The sequence below is a fragment of the Magallana gigas genome, chromosome 1, assembly GCF_963853765.1.
Source record: "Magallana gigas chromosome 1, xbMagGiga1.1, whole genome shotgun sequence".
In the NCBI taxonomy this organism is placed as follows: domain Eukaryota; kingdom Metazoa; phylum Mollusca; class Bivalvia; order Ostreida; family Ostreidae; genus Magallana; species Magallana gigas.
This window is the reverse complement of record NC_088853.1, coordinates 15,413,995-15,435,679: the sequence shown is the minus strand read 5'-3', so window position 1 is coordinate 15,435,679 and position 21,685 is coordinate 15,413,995. Positions and strand designations below refer to the sequence as shown.

Here is a 21,685-nt window from a genome sequence, read left to right as displayed (position 1 = left end):
TTTCTCCTTTTTAAATTTCACTTAAAAGAGTAAGCATGGCAATTATGACTTAACGTATTATTTGTTATTTTGTGCCACTGCAAACAACACTACTCCGTATTCATTAAAGTAATTCCAACTCAGCCATCAGTAATCAAAAATATCAAAAAGATAATGTTTTATTGGTGCTTATCGTTATTCCGCCGTTTTAAGGCAAACTTGTTCCCTTGTCCGTTTAAGTTGCAAATGAATGATTGGCTTCAATTTGCAAAAATATAGTCACCACACCCCTTTTCGTTCTCATCATATACATTTTAGATATTTGAGTAAATGTCATGACCTATGACAAAGCCTCATTTGTGATTATACGTCAGCATTTAATGAATTGGTCAACACTTACAGATAGAGGACCGAATATCTTCAGTTGATAACATTTGCGTGACTTTAGATATACCAAAAAAGCCTCCTTCATTGTTTCTGTTTGTGCTGTATTGGTGTTCCTTTAGTCTAATGATATAATTATGAATTATTGTAAATTATCCAATACGGGTTGCAAATTTTTGAAAAAGCTCTATGACGAAGCAGTGTTTCTTAGCTCAATATAATGTTGCACCTGAAACATGAGATCTGAATCCATTTAACATGCTCATGAGAAACATATTGTGCAAAGTGGTTCTACTAGTAGCAAGAATGTATGTGGTAACTTTTATAAATAATTCAGTTGCTTTAAAGGGGCATGGTCACTATTTTGCTCAAATTTTATTTTTCTGTTTTTATTATTTACAATGATTTATGAATGCATTTCTAATGATCAAATAAAGTTTGGGTGTAAGTTGATGAGTTTTAGGCAAGATACAGGGCTCACAATTCTTCGTCATGTAAACAAGGCTCGTGCATTGTTTTTGTTTACATAGGTTCAAAATACCAGTAACGAATCTTTTTCAAGCTGATTTGTCTGTATTCTTATTCATTTTAAGCATAAATAAACAGGTCCTAACGATTAACACATTCAATTTACGTCTAAAACTGGAAATTTTACCTCAACGTTCAAAATGTAAACAACAAGAACTCGCTTATAACTCAACAAATGACACTAAAATTTTGGTTGCCTATTAAAAATGCCTTACTGAAGCATTTTAAACATTAAAATCGCAAAAATAATTTTTGACCAATATCGTGACCATGCCCCTTTAACTGTTCTTAGGAATTTATTTTAAATCAACTCTTATATATATGCAGTTACTCAAGCAAACTGGCTTTGAAACAGTGTTTGGACCTAAGCACAACTCAACACCACTAACAACATTTAGTTCTTGAAAATAATCGATAAATTTGATGAAATGTATTCTAAAACATTGTTTTCTAGGAAACTTATTTACAGATTCCTTGAAAATAGTTAAATGTTACGAATAATTTTGATATTTTTTGTAGTCGTACATTGTGTGCGTTCAATATATCTGTAAATCTCCGACAAGCAGAGAGTCTCTCTTGTTCCTCGGAGACAACCGAGCGTCTGGTTGAATGAGATTAGAATTCAATAGTGATTGGATCCATACAATTTCTCATAAATGTTTAGAATACTGATACATAGTTTGATGGAATTAATTCTTTGAATATTACACAACATGATTCATATGGACTTTTCACGAATTTCTTGTCGGATAATTCATATTTAAAAAATGTGCATAATTCAAATACATATAGGAAACTACTTGCCATGCAAAATAACATGTCGTTGATTTTAAAATAAATAATAATCAATAAAATCAACTCCTGTCAGTACTTAATTACTTTGATTCAGTTTATATAAGGTTTTTTTTAAATACCGTCTTTGACCTATATTCCATCGAAGTACACAAATCGACTTGCTTAAATAAGTCTGTAAACACAGCTTTGGGGATGCATTTTTAATGATCAAATTAGATTTGAGAGACAGTCGTAGAATTATAAGCAGGATACAGAGCTCACAATTCTTTGTCATTACATACATGTAGGTTCATTACCCCTGTGAAAAATCTTTTTCAAGATTTTTCTGTCTTCTTTTTCATTTAAACCATAAATAAACAGTTCCCTACGTTTAAAACATTCATTTTATGTCTAAAATTGGAATTTTCACTTCAACATTCAAAATGTAAACAAAAGTTTTGTTTACCAAGCAAAGAGTTGCAAGCTCTGTAACTCGCTTATAACTCAAAATATAACACTCAAATTTCGGTTGCCTGTTAAAAACGCCTTACTGAAGCATTGTAAACATTAATACCACAAAAATTAATTTTGGTCCAAATTGTGACCATGCTCCTTTAATAAGCAATAAACTAATTCAGCGTTTATTCAGAAAAAAAAACATTATAAAACAGAAGTGAAAATACTTTTTTCAAAAACCAATATCCTATCGATATTTGATATAAAGTGCATGATTATCATACACATTGGACCCGTTAATGTAAATATTTATTTTAAATGAATTGTAGGCGCAGTAAACGATATCAATTGTGTACTTTAAACCATGAAAAATGATGATAAATTATCCATTATCATATGTACACGTTAAAAGAGCGATCACCTGCTTAAAAACGAACTTTAAACTCTATCTATACTTGTCATTGTTGCCCTATACTTAAAAGCTGATATAATCGTGTGGTTTGCAGATAGACCGATACACGGCCAAGAAAAAGTAAGACAATTTTTCGCCATATTTGATCATTTTATATTATACAGGTATGTTATAAACTTTAGTAATAACATTTGTTTACATTCACTGTGTATTTTTCCTATATGTCATACGCAAACCAATTGTAATTCACAACACTTTAGAGTCAGACAAAGCTCAAAGTCTACATAATCGAGTTCTTAACATTTTTTTGATTTTAAACAATCAAAAAATTGTTAAGAACTACAGGTACTAGAGCAACCTTTAGCAACCTTAAAAGAATCAATAACCGCACGAAATAATCATGCTGACGATAGATTCAAATTCCCATATCATGAAGGATATTTCCTTTACATAACGTAGTGATGTACATTTACAATAATTTACTTACTTTTATCGTTAATTCAATAATGGATTACAAGAAAAGTGTAATAAACAATAAAGTGCTATATTTGATGATACGTTGGTTTTTTGTAGGGAAATTAACAATTAAGCCATCCAACATACCTGTATCCTACTGTGTACCCAACTTAGTTGTTTTTACGATATGTTGCATTCCCTGTTAATGGGGATACAACCCCCCCCCCCCCCCAAATGTGGATACTTTTCATGTGAATTTGTGATATAATATATTTACAGTATTTGTCATGCATAGTCTTCGATTATTCTTTATGGTGTAGAGTATTACATGTTTACCTTTTTGATGCGTGCAGTTTTTGCAATTAAAAGATGGTAGATCTATGGTTTCTTTTTGCACCTGTAATGCTGCGTAATATGTTTATTTTTCTAAGGTTGGTTTTGAGGGTTGATTTTAATCAACTCTCCTCTGCAGTTACTCTGGCAAACCGAGAGTGAAACAGTGTTTGGACCTAAGCACAAATCATCACCGCTGACAAGACTCAGTACTTAAAAATAATAGAAAAATTCGATGTAATGTATGCTGAAGTATTGTTTTTCAAGGAAACTTATCTATAAACTCTTTGAAAATAGGCAGATTTTATATAATACGAACAATTTAGATATTTTTGTAGTCTCATGTGTTCCTACGCCAGAGTTTAATAAAATTTCGTTCAACCAGACGCTTGGCTTGGCTGTCTTCGTAAATCTCCGACAAGCAGAAGGGCTATCTTGCTTGTCGGAGATTAACTGAGACAGTCGAGCGTCTGGTTGAACGAGACTAGAGTTCGATATCAATAGTGCTTGGATCCATACGATTTTCAGAATTGTTTCAATTACTAATACATAGTTTTAAATATATCTTTAAATATTACACAACATGATTCATATGGGGTTTCTCAAAATTCTTGTCGGAAAAGTCTAAAAATTCATATAATAAAAAAGTGCTTTATTCAAATTGCCATGCAAGATAAGTTGATTTTAAAATAAATGATAATCGATAAAATCAACTCCCGTCAACACTTCAGTACTTTGATTGTTTTATGGTGTAATGATTATCACATATTTCATAGTTGATTGGGACATATTCCATAATAATAAGCGTGTAATTACTTGTCATTTATTTTCATTTGGATGCTTTGTAAGGACTAGGTTGCCTGGTAGGCGATATTCTAAGACCGAAAATAAATGACATTTAAAAATCATTTATTTACTTTTACCGACTACTTATGATTAACATAATGATTTATGTAAAGGAAAATATAAATATAAAGAATAAAATGCTATCTTTGATCATTTATCGGACTGTGAAGGTAGCCATCATTGCAGAGACAAGGTTTACATTTCAACCTGGTAGCGGGTTATATACTTTGTCTGAAATGTCGCTACCTTCATATCCCACTAAATCATTAAATCAAGTATTTTCATGTTTCAGCAATCATATAACAAAAACATTTTGTTGATTTCAAATTATTAATTTTCGATTTTAATCAGCATTCTGAAATGTCGCTACCTTCATATCCCACTACATAATTAAATAAAGTGTTTTTATGTTTCAGCAATCAACGAACAAAAACATTTTGTTGATATCAAATTATTAGTTTTCGATTTTAATCAGCTTTCTAAATGCCATTCTATTACCTAATATAAAATCATCTATAAAGCATACATACTTGGCATGGCAGAGCAACACGGACCTCCAAAAAGATAGAGGTAGGATCAGGTGCCTAGAAGGGGTGAGCATCCTCTGCTGACCGTCACACCCACCGTGTGCTCTTTGTCGTAATCGAAAAAAAAACCGGAAAAGCCCGTAAACAATTAGATGAATAATGTTGGTCTAACAATAAGTTTGATAAACGACTTTATGGCACTTTATTGTATACATAATATGCAACAGGTTAAACACAATGCATTTTCTAACAGTTCATTGGTCTTCCATCAAAAAAGTTTGCATTATAAGTTCCCAAAATCTTTAAAAACATAAACGTTTCGAAATGACCTCTTTATAATTAGAATCTGTTTAATTTGTAATAGTTTTAAGCATCAAAACTCTAATAAACAAAGAAACATAACTTTCAAACGACTAACATTAGCATCTTTTGTTGATAGTTGTGTTTCCCTTTGTATCACAAAGCACGACATTTCTAAGCTGTTTTTATATATCTTCACAAAGCTCAAATCACCATGTTTCGAAAACCATTTCTTTGATATCTGTAAGGTTTGCCTTTAGTGAGTGAGAACTTTTGCATCCTTGTTCTTATAGAATGAAAGGTATATGGTTCAACCGCTGTTACAAATATTTGACCCATCGGTGGTCGTTTTGCAGTTTTGTTTCTAGCTGGTCCGAAATTGCATTTTTCATATATGTGACCCTTTACAGTCATTTCGTGCATGTATTTTACAATTCTATGCTACATGTATGCTATGGTATGCGAATTTATGACATGCTATGAGATTTGAATGCAATGGTATGAGATTTGCTATGAAAAATTAAAATGAAGGACTTAATGATATCCTATTCTATGCTATGCTACGGTGTGCTATGAAAATTGAACAAAATCACTTCCATACACAGAAGAGTTCTAAACATTTTGAAGTTTAACGAGAAGAAGCCAAAGTTTACCACTAATCCGCAATGTGAATATTTATTCTTTTAAATAATAACAGTTAAAGCCGAGGTAAAATCATGTTCTATGCTATGTTATGGTATAATATAGTATGATATGACAAATGAAAATCTATGGGATTGTATGCTATGGTATGAGATTCCAATGATATGGTATAAGATTCCAATTCTATGATATAATATTTTAATTCTATGCTATGCTATGGTGATTGTTGTAAAAAATAAGCTTTAACTGACGGCTTCAATGTCTTGATCAAGTTTATTTAAATTTTTTAAAGATCTGAAGTCTGGTAAAACACACAATGACAGAGTAAAGGATGGCGGAAACAAATGTTGACAACGAACAAACACCTTGCAATGATTTTGATGAAAAGTTAGTAATAAATCTGGTACCTGAGTATCTTTTTTCTTCACTACAATTTGCTATAAACTTCTCTAAAAGCATTTTGGGCACATGCTTATCTTTAAATCAATGATAATACTCTAGTAATAATCTTTTATGTGCCTCACCCTGCTCTTCTAGTTCCTCTGCAATGCTTTGAGATATGTATTTGGTGTTAGCTGTATAAGAAGGGACAGGTGATGCGCTTAAAAACTGAAAATCAATTGTGTTAGGATATATATAAACATTTCTATGTTATGATTCAATTATTGCAGACTCTTTTTAGAAACTGTTGAAATCGCACTTATCAAGATCAGAAAATGACACTTATGCCTTCTGTTGACATTAGGACCTGTATTTTTGCATTTATTAATTATATAATTGCATAATCTTCAAAATAAAGTAAATTGTAAACATTTATAAGCAAAAGTATATTTACAGCTTTGAACTCGAGGAACAACTATTAAACAATTTTGAAAAAGTACTTGAGATAATCCAAGAAGATGCATTTTTGGAACAAGTTGATAAAACCTTTAAAGAAACGATACCAGGGATCAAAGAATCGCTAAAAGAGCGGATGGAAGATCTTAAAAAACGTGACTGTGGAATTGCAGTAGTAGGTAATTTGTTTCGTTTGTATTTCGATATGAAGAATCATACACAACCCTGATATAAAATATTTCTTTTTTATCAATGATGGCACATTTTGCTCCTATAGTTAACAATATATGCAATATTCTTTCGTTCGAAAATTTAAATACATACCTGAATAAATCATCATTCTAGAAAGGATAACAATCATAATCATTTGTTGGGCGGATATATCTAGTATAATTTGTAAAAACCACAACATTTTCAACAATTTTTGAAAAAAATAATCAAAGTAATGCAAATACATCATAAAGTACCATATTTTTAAAAATCTGTCACTATTTATTTTTACTGACAAAAAAAGTTGCGTTTTCGTTCTTACACAACAAACAAGCGAGTCGATCCTTCATTTAATACAGTCTATTGAAAAAAATTCCTCAGTATCATTAAGCATTAATATGTTTTACGGTGCGACCGTTGGAGCGAGCGCAGCCTATAAAAATGTGTATAAAAATGTGTATCATTTTAATGATTCAATTATGAAATAGTATGATTTAACAAATTGTTGCCAAAAAAGTCAATGAATTTAAATCAATATATTTTGTTTTATTATCCATAATTTTACGGTACAGTATATACGCAAGGCTTTAAGTTCTCATTGACTAGATGATAGCCCGCTTGAGCGCGCGCGGGTATGATAAGGCAACTCACAGCGATCAAATTCCTCTGATCGATATGACGTCACAATAAGCAGCATGATGTCATATTTTACTCAGAAACATGTCGATTTTAACTTTATCTCTGGTTTAAATTATAAAAACTACAGACATAAAATATCACTAGAAACTCTTCTAACTGAATATACCTTCGATTTCTCTCTATTACGTATAATTATCATTGATGACGTCACAAGCATGTTTAATAGAGAACATCATGTCGGGAGACAAATCATCGGAATGCAGTGTAAACAATGCCGAAAAAAGACTTATTTAATACAAATACCTAAGATTTAGATGAGTGTCTGTTAGAATATAATCAGAATAATACAGGCATAGATATATTGTTTAATCAGCGAGTGTTATAAGGTAAGCGGATCGACATTTATATGGCTTTACCAGCCTTTCCTCTGTCAGTGTGTACAAAAGATGGAAAAAGTGTAACACTACCCCGGATATTAGGAAAGATGATTTTGGTAAATATCAACGGTATATGACCTTAACTACCTGAAAAGTGCTGCTAGAATCCTGTGCTTTGTTGTTTTAAATGAAAATTACGTAGTATTTTCAATGAAATTTTAGAAGTTGAGAGGGTTTTTGATAAATAGTTACAATATTTATTTTATGCGATGTACAATAGGATTCTAGCAGTAATACTAATAAACATGAACTAATTGCCGATCGAATTATTGTAGCAAACATACAAATGAACTTCGGGGTAGTGTTACACTTTTTGATTTTTTGTTAAGGTAAAAAAGTGATCTATTTTTAACTGTCACGTGATACCATGGCAGGGCAGCTTCGAAGATCGAGTCGATTCCGAAGTAGAAAAATAATATCTTGGTGAACACATTCACTTGGTATTAATATTCCGCGCTGTTTTCATAAAAATAAACATTTTTTAAATTGATCGTAATTTTGACCTGTTGCCTTAACCTACCCGCGCGGGAATTAACACTTTACACATTATTATGATATAATGCTTTATATGTTTAATCATTTTTTTGGTTCTTTGTGTATATACTTTGTCCGAATATTTCAATATCTTATTCTTTAAAATCGAAATAAAAAAATGAACTGCATTTTTGGATATTCAGAGGAGAGGACAGAGATAAAAAATGTAAACTGAAATGGAAAGTATATACATGTACGTGACTATAATGTTGTTTGTTGCAGCTGACTAAAATAATTGAAACTTTTAATTGTATTCATTTCAAACCAGTGAATGGGTAATAAGTGTCTCTTTTTCTAAATTTGGTTCTTTACGTCAATTTTCAATATGGGGCTGTAAACTTCCCCTGTTTTACGCATGCCTAATTTATTCATATAGACTTAGAATACAATTATCTTTTCATTAATCATAAATGTTTATAAATTAATGTCTAATACAACCAATCTGTAGTGGTATTAAAAGAATGAAATTAAACACGCTAAGATATGCATTATTATTATTTTGCATGCATATTTTAAACTAAAGTTGACAGATTCAAAGTATCTGCCCGATTGTAACTTGTCCTACACTTTCCACCCTGATGTCAATTAGTCAAACCGTTTCTGGGCACCCGTTCTGGAAAGTTCTTTCCATTAAAACTAAAATCGCATTAATTGTTCTAATTAATTCATTATTTTTTTTATTAATCGGATTCCGATCCAAGGTATCTGCCCGCGATGCATGATTAACTCGTCCTCCACTTTTCGTTTATTAGTCAATCTGCGTTCTTGGTTAACCTGTTCTTGAAAGTTCTATCCCATTCTCTCACCAGAGGTCGTGTTTTGCAAGCAAATGAGTATCAAAACTAAATTCGCCCACTAAAGAAACGAATCGACTCATTTTGTTTCTTCAACATTTGTCAAATCTTAACTCTAGAGGCTCACTATGCTCTCTCAGTCCCAGACTGGTGTTGCAGCCATTTACAAATAACATCGAAACTATTTTAGTTCGTCTAAACTTTTAATAGTACAATGGCTTCACAAGAGGTAAATAACTGAAAATAAATAAACAAACAATAAATTTCAACCTCATTGGTGTTCAAAACAAACGAAAAACATAGCCCTCATTTGCACATGCCATGGCTATACTGAGTTGCAGAGTCCCTGACGTAATAAACAAACCCGTTCGAGTTGGAATAAGGATTTCCGAAAATCCGTGACAACACACTTCCCGACTGCCAAAATTAGTCAATATCCTTTTTCGGTGAGTAAAGGAGGAACAACTTAGCAATTGTCTTAAATATTCAACTTGTCGTCCTCGTCGGATGACCTTAACTCTTATTTTCCTAACCTTTCCATCTTCACTTAAGATCGCCCCTCAACTAATTCAGTTGACCAATCGGATCTCTTCATATCCTTTTCTTTTTCAATTACAACATCTCCTTTATGAGGGTTCTTTTTCTCAGTCTTCCACTTCCTTCTGATTTGAAGACCCTGTAAAACTCATCTTTCCATCTCTTCCAAAAACTGTCTGCCAAAACCTGCGCGTGTTTCCAATTTGCCTTGTACATGTCTCGCATGTCCAGATTTTGAAGAGGTGGTACATCATCTCCCTCTTTCTGGGTTAACAGTATATTTGGCGAGAGAATAATTTTATGATGATATAGGTACAACTGGCCGCGAGTTGATGATCATGCTAACTTCTGTCATAAAGGTGACCAAGACTTGATGTGTCAACTACTTTCCGGAATTCTCGAGTAGCAGAGCGTCAATGATCTTTCTAGGCACACCTATCATGCGCTCCGAAACGCCTCCGAAATGCGATGAATGAAGTAAATTAAAAAGCCATGCACTGCATCTGTCTTTGTATCCGTTGATCTAACAAAATCGGTTTCTCTGTCAAACCAATACTCCAGTACTTTTCCGTGAATGAAAGCAAATCTACGCAAGGTGTTTATGAAAGAAGAAGTTGACATCTGTTTCGCCACTTCAATATGTACTGCACGGACTGTGGGGCATGTGAACAGGATAGTCCACCTTTTACTGTTGGTATGTCCACTGCGTGTTCTTCTACTGACAATGGCAAAATGTATCGACTCCTACATAGGTAAAAGGTGGTACCGGCTTTAGGCGACAAGCAGGAAGAGCAGCCATGATTTGTGTCTGCAGCTTTCGTATAAGTTTTGAGCGAGTGACACAGTTATGTAAAACAGAGGATACCGATCGTTTGGCACCTATTATCCAGTACCTGGCTGTGTGCAATGCTCCTGCAGTAATGTTTCGACCTTTATGATGTACATTTTCGTTGTGATGTCTAGCCAGCAAGACTGCAATGGGTGAGCTCTTAAGAGCAATGATTGGATTTTGCATATTTCTTCCATAATTTGTTTTCTTCAGCCTTCTTCTTACTCTAAGTAGTCCTTCTTCATCAATGTAAGGATAAAGTGATTACTATGTACTGTCATTGGATACTGCGTTGCCAGTTGTCAAACTCGCGATCTCTTTCTCAAAGAAACCCTTCTGGGCTATCCTTAGAATTAACTTTTCCGTAGCTCTAAATTCCTTTACAGTTGTAGGACCAATATGAAATGTCTTCTTCACTGCCGCTTCTCTAAGCCGAGTTCCACCATGCACAAGCCTTTCCCAAGATGAAAACTTCAGATACCTTTTCTCCAAGTTTTTTTTTATTTTATTCTTGTAATCATAGGTCTGACTTCCATGTCCTTATCTTGATTTACCATTTGAAAGCTTTCATTATTATCATGGTCCGGAGAAGAAGCACAAATGGAAGGTTTCCACCATCCACTATCTGCTAGCTGTGAAACACGCAATATCCTTTCTATATCCTTTCTACTCTGTTATTTACATATGTGTAAAACCTTCTTGTCCTGTTGTTTCAATATCCTAAGATAACCTTGCTGTCAAAGTAAATGTAGCATCAATTTGACTATTTAACTGCCTTGTTACAGCGATAGCAATTTCAGATGCTAAAACAATGGAGCAAAATTCTAATCTAGGTAAAGTATGCCCATGTCTAAGTGAGAGTTTGGATTTACACTCAAATTCGTTTTCTGTCCTGGAAACCTTCAGGTATGCCACTGCTACCACGATTTGCTCTGATGCACCTGAGTATATATGGAGATCTGTCCTAATGACCCCATACATAGGAAAAGAAGTCAATATCCTTGGAATTTGGAGTTAGGATAGATAACTTGCACTATTCGCCCATTATGTCCATCGTCTCTCAATTTCTACAGGTAACGGTTCATCCCAGTCAGATGACGAATTCATCAGCTTTCTAAAAATCATACGTCCCAAGAGAATAAATGGAGCAAAAAACCAAAGAGGGTCAAAAATACTGTGGAGTGTAGACAAGACACCTCTTTTAATAAATGGCATCTCTTCAAACTTAACTTGAAATGCAAATGAATCCGTTTGAAAGCTCCGTTGTAGTCCTAAACTTCTTTGTAGTGGAACATTATCCATGACACTTAAGTCCATTTTCTCCAGATCGGATGCTCTCTTCTCTGGTGGGAAAGCATTAACTGTATGTAAAACTACTTGTGCAAGGAGGCATAATAGAGGTTCTTCCCGCCTTAACTATGTGTGTCTTCTTAACACAAATATCATCTGGGACATGGATTTTATCTAAACAAGCTAAAATCAGGGCCTAGCCTAACGGAAGCTTCTGAACATAGGGTGAGCTCTTTACAATTCCTTGATCTATGACATGATGTACTTCCACCAGATCACATCTCAGGAGGAGTAATATAGGTGCATCATTCAAAAGTGAAATCTCAGACGCAATATCTACAAGGTTAGTGAAGTGGAGCGCAATTTCTGGGTTCCTATTTCATCTCTATTACAAGAAATACTGTCGCAATCAGTTACAACGGGTAAGTTCAGTATTTGTGTTGATTCCTATGATTCAATGACTAGTCCACCTGTCTACCATATGTTGATACAGTGCCGGAACATGAAGAAATTGTGTAACCTTTTGGTTCGGAGTAAATTCTCAACATGTCAAAGAACTCACTGCGAGCAAGGGACCTGTTACTCTGATCGTCAACAAGTGCATACATCAAAATGGCATTCTCTTTTTCTCCTTGTCTGTAAACTCGTACGAGCAACATTTTGGCACATGATTTACCAAAAAATTATTTTCAGCAAATTTGTATACAACGGGCTGAAACTGATGAAACAATATTTGTTGTTATACTGTCAATAACATGTTGCTCCCCGCCATGCCCTTTGTGTGGGTGATCAGATTTGACATCATTCGGATGAAGTGCACTACAGTGTTCAGTACTATCACAAATGTTACATCATAAATTCATTTTGCAGTCCCTAGTCATGTGTTTTGAATTACAGTATCTAAAACAAATTCCGTACTTCCTTCAATATTCCCTTGCGGTCTGCTAGCTTCTTTGATCTTAACACACGACAATCCTTTAGCGAATGAGGTGTCTGGCTGTTCAAGTGAATCAAACAAACCTGAGAGAGTTCCTTACCCTGCTTTGTAACAAATTCAGTATTGTTTGTTCTCACTGACACATGCTCTCTGTTACTGCTACCACTAACAGGAATAGAAGCCACATGTTCACTACTTTTCGGCTTGGTCTGGCCATCATTCTGGAATCCTGGGTTATTGCGTATACGACTCATTTCTTGGAGAAACTAAGAAAGTGAAGGGAGGATATGACACATCGTTTTTTGTTTTATAGCTTAAAGCTTGAGTTGTCCGTTTCTCTTGCAAGATGAAAGGAATATTGTTAATAATAGGTACATGTAAGATGCCCGATGAAGAGTCAAAGTAGAGTTGAATATTTTGCGTTTTCTTTGGCTGCCCCAATCTCGGCTAGTATGTCCGCTTATTCATACAGTCGTTTGTTTTCCTTTGTTGCTAGTGGAGGAAGTTTTTCCAGTTTGGTTTTGAAGGCGTGTTCCACAAGAGCTAGACTATCAATGACTTGGATCCGCCAAAGCGTGTCAACAACCTTACTCAATTTTTTGCTATTTTGGGCTTGTTTATCCAAAATGGAAGTAGGTTTTTGATTAATTTCACAATATTAACTGATCGGTTAAAATTCAATTATACCTTACGGATATCATCACATATGTGTTGAAATACCAAAAATGTAGGAAAGTATTTTGTAGTTTATTTGCAAAATGCCTTAATCTATAATATATGATTATATGAGTGGTGTTGAACTAGTCTACGGTAATCTAGGATTAAGTGTCAATGAATAATACAGATTTAAGAGATTTACGTCAATGCACCTTGGAATATTAGGTTTTACACGATTTCGACCCTTGCGTGCACGGGATAATATAGCATATGATATCGGACATTTACGAAATTGATACATCGACACACCGTATAATTGCATAACCAAGCTTTAAGCCTACAATAATATAATTAATTTCACTACACTCTGCTGAGTTAAAATAATGTTACTGTGTTTGGGGAAAGGCCTTAACCACATTTAAAATGCTTCCCATATACCCGTAATATAGCAGAAAATTGCAGAATCGCTCCAAAACGATTTTGGAGATAAAACAGTCAAATTGTTCATAACAAACTACTTTGAAGCTGTAAATACTTTTCTTCGAAAAGTTTAATTCTATAATCGCAGAATTCAACATTTCCTCAACAACGTTTTTTACACACCATGTTGACATTTGAAACTCTCTAAAGTAAATGCACTGAGTTAGAGTTATCTCCCGTATTTTCTTTGATGAACAGAAAAAAATTCCAATATAAATTTACACGCATGTGTTTTATCGTCTCTGAGTTTATGCATGCAAATGTGATATTGTGAAAACATAAAATAAAGAGCCTCCCGCGATTTAGCGTAAATATAATGCGCATGCGCAAGATTGTAAAATCCATAAATTCAGATGATTTCCGAAATTTTTGGAGGAATTTTGTTGATTATTAATTAGCGAAGTTTGATTGAGAAAAAATAAAAACAAATTGGTAATCTTCAAGTACCAATGATGTTTAGAATATATAAAACAAAAGACAGTAATCTTCTGATTTATCGGTATTAAAGCCCAAAAATTCGAGTCTATTATTCTAATATAGTAGTATAGATAATTTCCTCCGGTAGGTTTGACTTGCACCCACCCCTCCTCAAATCAAGGGTCAGGAGTACCTGATATTTGCGCAAATCACTGGAATCTTCTTAAAATCTATAAAATGTTAACATTCAAATGAGTGCAAGTTACAATTGTTTTAATAATATTTCTGAAGAAATGATGAAATTCGTTAACTTTTTCATGATTTCGAGAGGATTTCTGATTTCAGTTATTCAATTTACAGTCATTACAGTTAGCGTTATTTCCCCTTACGTAAACGCAATTGTAACGTCAGAGTTCATGTCGGCTTTATGTCGTCTGGCGCTTTAATAAATCTCCCGATTATTAAAACTATGCGTAGTATCCTGCTTTATTTATCTAAAAAAAACATGACGTTCTTGAGAGTACAGTACCAATCAGACCCAACCAAACCCCAGATTGAACTGCGACTAAAACTCGGGTTTACTTTTTGGGTTTACTCTGGGTTTACTTTTCGAAAATTTAGGTTCAATCGGAGTTTAGTTTAGGTTTAATTGAGCTTTACTCTGGGTTTACTTGAAAATTGCTTTTAATGCCAACTGTACTCAATGAAGTGTGAAACAGAACCTTATTTTATCTTACTATCGTACTGCCTGTCATTTCTGCCTCTTGTATATTCTGAATACACAGTAAGTGTCTGCTTTCAGTGGTACATTTCTGACCGGGTTTACTCTCTGTGTCCACTCTCGGTTTACTTTGAGTATAATCTGGGTCCACTCTAGTAACCCGGAGTAAGAACAGAGTAAACCCAGAAAGTAAACCTGGGGTTTAGTTGGGGTTTACTTCATTTACGTTAGGTCTGGTTTTGAAAAGTTTTACTTGATTCTCGAAAAAACGTGAGAAGTGCAATGCTTGGAATTGCATTGTGAGTCAAAATTTATTGACACCGAAAAATTCGGACAAATCAATGTGCAAGAAAACAATTGTGACGTCACTTGTTTGTATTTGAAAGTGCAAAGAGGATAAAGGGCGATGACTCCGTTAATTTTATGTAATGGAATTATGTGTATATGTGTGCACGTTGTGTCAGTAGTATATTTACAATGCATGCACATACATATAGTCGTTAATTTTTTAGATTGCTTGTTCTCGTGAGAGCGTGAATATTTATACAAAAAAATTATAGTATACTGTAGAATAACCATAGATGTATTGAAGTATTGGCAATATCTAGGCTCGGGTCAAAAACGTCAAGAGTGTTCAAATTGTAATCATAAACCTTTGTTTAAATCGTTTGATGCCTTTAATAACGTCACTATATGGAACGGGAAAATAATAATACCTAGGGAAGGAACTTAAAAATGTAAGGAAAATATGCAAATTTTAAGCAAAATCCTAGAAATTCCTATTTTAGAAATTAACAAATTTTAAGATAACGCCCTTAACAAATAATGTAGTGAATGTCTGACCTTTTATTTTAAAATAATAATTACATCAGTAGAAATCCATGTAGAAAATTTCATAAAATAATTAAGGGGAAAAGGATCAGGCAACACCTTGTTAAATTTTGTTTCCAATCGTCAGTAAGTTTTAACCCTATTTTAAAAACATTTATTTTTTTATGTCTTAAAAAATAAGACAGTGTACACGTTTTGACTAAAGTTTCAGACTGTGTGACCTTATATAATATAATAGATGAGCGATACTTGAACGAAGTAACCATGCGGTGTTGTTTAAGGCTTTTATGAGACAAAACAAAAAGGAGCACACAATTTATGAAACCCGTATGACGATAAAATAAGTTTATTTAAACAATAGATATTTCAAGTAACTTCAAACACGTATTTTCAGGAGAAACGGGCACTGGAAAAAGTACTCTGATCAATAAACTTATAGGACATGATGCTTTAGCTTATGATGCTTTAGAAACAACTAGAACAATTTACAGAGTCAAGCACTCGGAAAAGATGAGAGTAAAAACATACCGAAGTGGTCGTGGAGAACCCACTGAACATTCTTTTAACAGTGTTCAGAAATTACACAAAATGCTTACAGATCTAGAAATTGGAGACACAAGAGACAACACAGTGTGTCAAGTAGATGTTTTGTTGCCATTTTCTAAAATTAAGGTAAAAAATAAATCAATTTTATAATAAAGAAAACCAGCAAAATGAGTTTTGTGAGCTGCATTTGTAAAGACACATTGTCAATAAATAATGTTTTTAATGGCTTGTGTTGAGAACAGAATGGAAACGTTACCATTGTGGACACACCAGGGATTGGTGACGATGAAGATTTTAAAAAAATGCTGGAGGCATACATTCCTAACGCTGTTGCCTTTGTCATTGTAATAGATGTTTCAAGAGCTGGAGGCTTACAAAGAGACAGGGTATGAAAAACTAGCCCTAAGAATACTGTAGTACCCTATTTTTTATATATCAGACTTTTGACTTTTTCGTGCATTTTAAAATGCATATTCATGATAACATTTCGTGAAACAATTTTATTTGAGATAATCGTTTGCTTAATATTATATTTCCTTGGTAAAAATCAGGATTAAATGTCGATTAAAAGGACAATTTAAAGAATGATTAGTGCATCTTTAGTTTAAAAGCCAAAAGCAATATATCATCATTTTCTATTGATTTATCCTAAAATGAAGTTTGGTACTTGTTTTTGTATTTAACAGAACATGTTTAGGTATTTCTTTTAGAGTATTAATATATATAAAATATATCACATAGGACAGACTATAAAATAGGATTCATATCGACGTATGAACATGCACTAATACCTTTCAGATTTTGTCAGTGTTGACAACAATAGAGAATAGCGAGTCAGCAATGCAGTGTTTCGACCTAGAAGATACTCTGTTTGTCAGAAACAAATGGGATTGTGTAAATGTTGGAAGACAAAAGCGAGATGAGATCAAAATGACATTAACAGATAGGATGAGGGCAGAATTTCCATGGATCTCCAAAAATCGAATTTTTGATATATGTTTAAGGAAGGTCGGAAGTAATTCTACATCGATTGATTTTTTTTCTTCTATTTTTATCTTTCATGGCAATACAATTAGTATAATTTACGATATCTTTTTCTGAGTTGTGTTGTTTCCTTTTCAATACCTGTAACACAGCTGAGAAAATGTTTCTAAAATGTGTTTAGCTTCTTTCACGCAAATATTTCAGCGACACATAAACGTTACATCATACTTTTTTTTCAGGACGTAACAGATGAGTACAGGTCTCAATTTGAAGAATTCGAACATGCCATTCATAAATTGATAAAAAAGAAAGAGAATATAAGAATTCAAAATCATGGAACGTATGTAAATTAATTCCACTGTCATTTTTATTTGATTAATCATAAAAGAATATTTTTACGTTTTTTATTATTATTCTATTTCTTTTCAGATATTTATCAGGTGTGATTTTAGAAGCTACTAAAGTACTCTCGGAAGCAATGACTGAGTCTAAAAAATACACAGAGATAAACGACATCACATTCCAACACCTGGAAGAAATAATGATCAAAACTAAAGAAAAAATAAAAACTGTAAGGTTGTTTGGATGTTGCTCAAAAGTATCACTTGCACCGTTTTTGAAAGAAACAAATTTTAAAAACTGAACACAAAACATTTTAATGAAAGACGTGTCACGCAAACTTGCAACAGCTAATTTTGTTTAACCGGCAATTTTTAAACTTTTTTAGACTTACATCAAAATGTAAATTTTAGTGTTTCTTATAATTTAATTGCCTCACTATTGATTATAGTTTTTTTTTTTATTTAGTTGCACTCAGAAGAAGAAAAGATAGTGATTACCATCACTCAAAAAATATTATCCAGTTTATACGATTACATAAATTCTGAAGAATTGTCAAAACTGATTTTGCAAGAGGAGCCAAAACTTAAAACGTTTTATAAAATGCAAATTGATGGAATAATTCACGAAAGAATAGAAAAAGCTACCCAAAAATGGTTAGAGGAAAACGTCCCAAAAATCGTAAAAACTGAATTTGAAATAATTATTCAAGATATAACAGATAATTACGAGAAAATGTCGATTATTTGTCAAAGGTTTGGAGGAATTGCAGACACCAAATTAAATCCTAGCCTTCGAAAAGAGGGGATTACTTGGACTGTACTAAGTGGTATCGTATGGGCCACCAATAAATATTTTTGGGGTTTTTTTCTTGACCAAGAGGCAGTGGCTTTAATTTCAACATTTTGGTTTGTCTCGACATTGTCTGTAGGTGCCTTAAGGATAACAAAATATGTCTCTAATGTCGAAGAGATAATAAAAAAATCAATTCAATTACGCGTTAAAACAATGAATAAAGAGAAACTGCATGAGTTGTTGCAAATGAAACTTGACAAAGGCTTGCGAGAATTTCATCGGCACATATTTACAACCACCCTACCAGAGGCGATCGATAGTATGTCTTATTGCATCAATTTAATGAAAAGGGAAAAAACCAAAATAGAGCAAAAACGAAATGTTTTAAAACAGTTGCTAACTAAAATAGATCACTATCAAAAAAACGTTGACAAAATGATAAGGTCTGTACCAAAGGTTTGAATATATATATATATATATATATATATATATATATATATATATATATATATATATATATATATATATATATATATATATATATATATACTCCAAGTATGATTCCTTCTGTTCTTACGGAAACGTATTATTAATTCATCGTTCAATAGACACTGACAAGACTGAATTCTATACGCCCCGTTTATCGATCAGTCAAGACCTACAGCAACCTAAGTTAAATCAAGAACTGCGTGAAAACATCTTAATATTGTCAGACTCAAATTTCCATACAAAACGATTTGGTTGTTTCTGGGCTAATTAACTAATTTACATTAAGAGTTATATAGTTTATATAAAATAGCTTTTACAATAAATTCATTAATTTAATAAAAAGATGTAAATAATATCTGTAATAATATAGTTTTAGCACTTTACCTTTACGAAAACCCTAAAGTGCTTTACAGCTGTTCGAAGCCCCACTGGAAGCTGATTGGAAGCTGGACGCGTTGGTACCGTAGGTTTTTCGCGTTTTAATTGGTTTGTCGACTCAAAGCGAAGTTAGCTTGTAGGTTCACGGTGTGGTACCTAAACGGCTGCTATCGGTAAAAACGGCGTTCGGTGTTTCTTTTTGAAAATTTAACGGCTGCTAGTTGATATTTCATGGGTCACGCAACAAAATCAACGAAAAGTGTCCCAAAAATCAAGGAATTTTTAAAACAATCCATGTACACGGAACATGTAAGAAATTGTCGTAATTAATAATAAATGTAATTTGCTTAATGGCCTAATAAGTAACCAAATATAGAGAAATTTCTGCTGCACACTAACTATAATATATAATAATGTCTTAGGATATTATGCATCTTTTCGTAAATTAAATGATATCTCTGCACCATGTCCTTTTTATTTGATTTTTACATATTGTGAGGATGTTTTATTTGATTATAAATTAACAGGAAAACATGTATATCGACCATTGAATAAGAGCGAAAAGGCGCAGATTTTAATGATTTTTTTTACTCAAATGGGTTTACAAATTGGTTATAACAAAAGCTAACAAAATTGTTTTTTATATGATAAATAAACTTTTTAAACTTATTAAATACAAGATATCTAATCATTAATTCAAATTAGTTTTCTTTAAATTTCGTTTGATTCTTAATGTGTTTAAGGACCCATTCACTGTAAATCTCAAAATTCGTTGGCCATGTAGTCATCGATTTTCTTCTTATTTCGTATTTTGATACCCTTGATGAATTGAGATGCAAGACCGATTTAAACGGTTGTTATGGGGGTCGGTTTAAATGGGTTGTTATGGGGACCGGTTGTCATGGTAACAGAAGCAAAAGATGAAAGATTGGCCATTTTAAGCTATTTTGAGCACAGATTATAAAATACTGTAGCAGTAAAATAAAATTATCGCATGCAAAATATTTTAAAAATTTATTGAAATAGTTTAATACTTTTACCATGGTAACTAAACATCACTTCAAAAATACAATTTGTTTCATTTTATTCAAACATAAATAGCTTTAAATGGAAAAAAAAATTAAAATCTTGTCCTGGCAACAAAGATAATATAAAAAAAAGAATGAAATCCGTTACACCGAATGTACAACTAGTGATGTCTAATAGTAGCCGTAACATAAGTTCTTTGAAGTAAAATCTTTATAGTTCTTTGATAAACGAGATAGAATGGGAAATTCTGACCAGCAAACTATACACAGTACTAATTTCAAGTAATCTGTCGCTTCAATTTCTTAGAATTATCTTTAAATATGGCGAAATCAAGTTCAAAAGACTAGTTTGCTTGGACGTGTGTCCAAATCTACGACATTTCATTGCTTAGTTTAATGTAAATTCGTTTGTAGAAAAATGGACTGATATTTAAGTGTCAAAATGTATGTTTTATTCCGTAAGGGTTGTCAACTACTATACTAAGCTAAAATACATTAATACAGAGGCATTTTGTTCAATGTGCGAAGACAAATACTTAATATATTGGCCATTTTTTTGGCTAGTAGCCGTAAAACATTGACCGCGTTATTTTTACCAACAGAAGCCGTTAAAGTACTACCTTGTGGGGTTTTTTTCTTGCAAACTAGTTCAGCTTGATACATCGGGGCAAGATTATGGAGCGCCTTGTATGCATATACACATATAGTTTCTATTTGCACTCCATACACACAGGAAGCCAAATCAATGCAAATGCAAATAATACATTATGGGATGATCGTGTTCTTGTAATAGGAAGTGCAGCAGTGTTTTAAACCCTCTGGGGTTTAATTGAATTGGTGCTATTTATGTTTTATAAGAGTTAATTTTCATAATCCAGCCGCGACGTAACCAGAGAGTGGACAAGTGTTTTGCATGCCGCGTCCGAGAGAAAGTGCCGAATGCGTCTTTTTTCTGAATCTGTGAGTAACATGTCCTTGAGACCGCTTGCACTGCTTTTCGAAACAAAGGATATGATTAAAATATGCTCCAAGATTTCTCACACTTGGGACACTGTGAATGATGTTTTTGAATAGACTTTCCGGGGACAAAAAAATCAGTAATTATGTACAAAGTTTAAATGTAAAAGCACATAGATACACTACAATGTCATACGTTTTTGTGCTAGTTGTATTATAGTCGTATTATGACGTATGCAACATTATTTCTAAATCAGTATATAATGCCATTAAACCGGAACTAATATGTAATCATATAGATTGAGAGAAATACTTTAGTTGTTTAGAGTCCAATTTTTTGTTCTTTTTATTTTATTTTCCATATCGAGTTAAATCTAGATAT

The 21,685-nt window shown here is 33.0% G+C and overlaps 1 long non-coding RNA gene across 1 annotated transcript; it reads left to right on the top strand.

Annotated features, from left to right (window-relative positions):
* Positions 1–2,539: 2,539 nt before the first annotated feature.
* On the top strand, positions 2,540–16,352 carry LOC136273162 (uncharacterized). The gene is made up of 4 exons (XR_010711379.1): positions 2,540–2,653; positions 5,930–6,024; positions 6,475–6,653; positions 16,182–16,352. It is a non-coding gene; the product is annotated as an uncharacterized lncRNA (long non-coding RNA).
* The last annotated feature ends 5,333 nt before the right edge of the window (positions 16,353–21,685 follow it).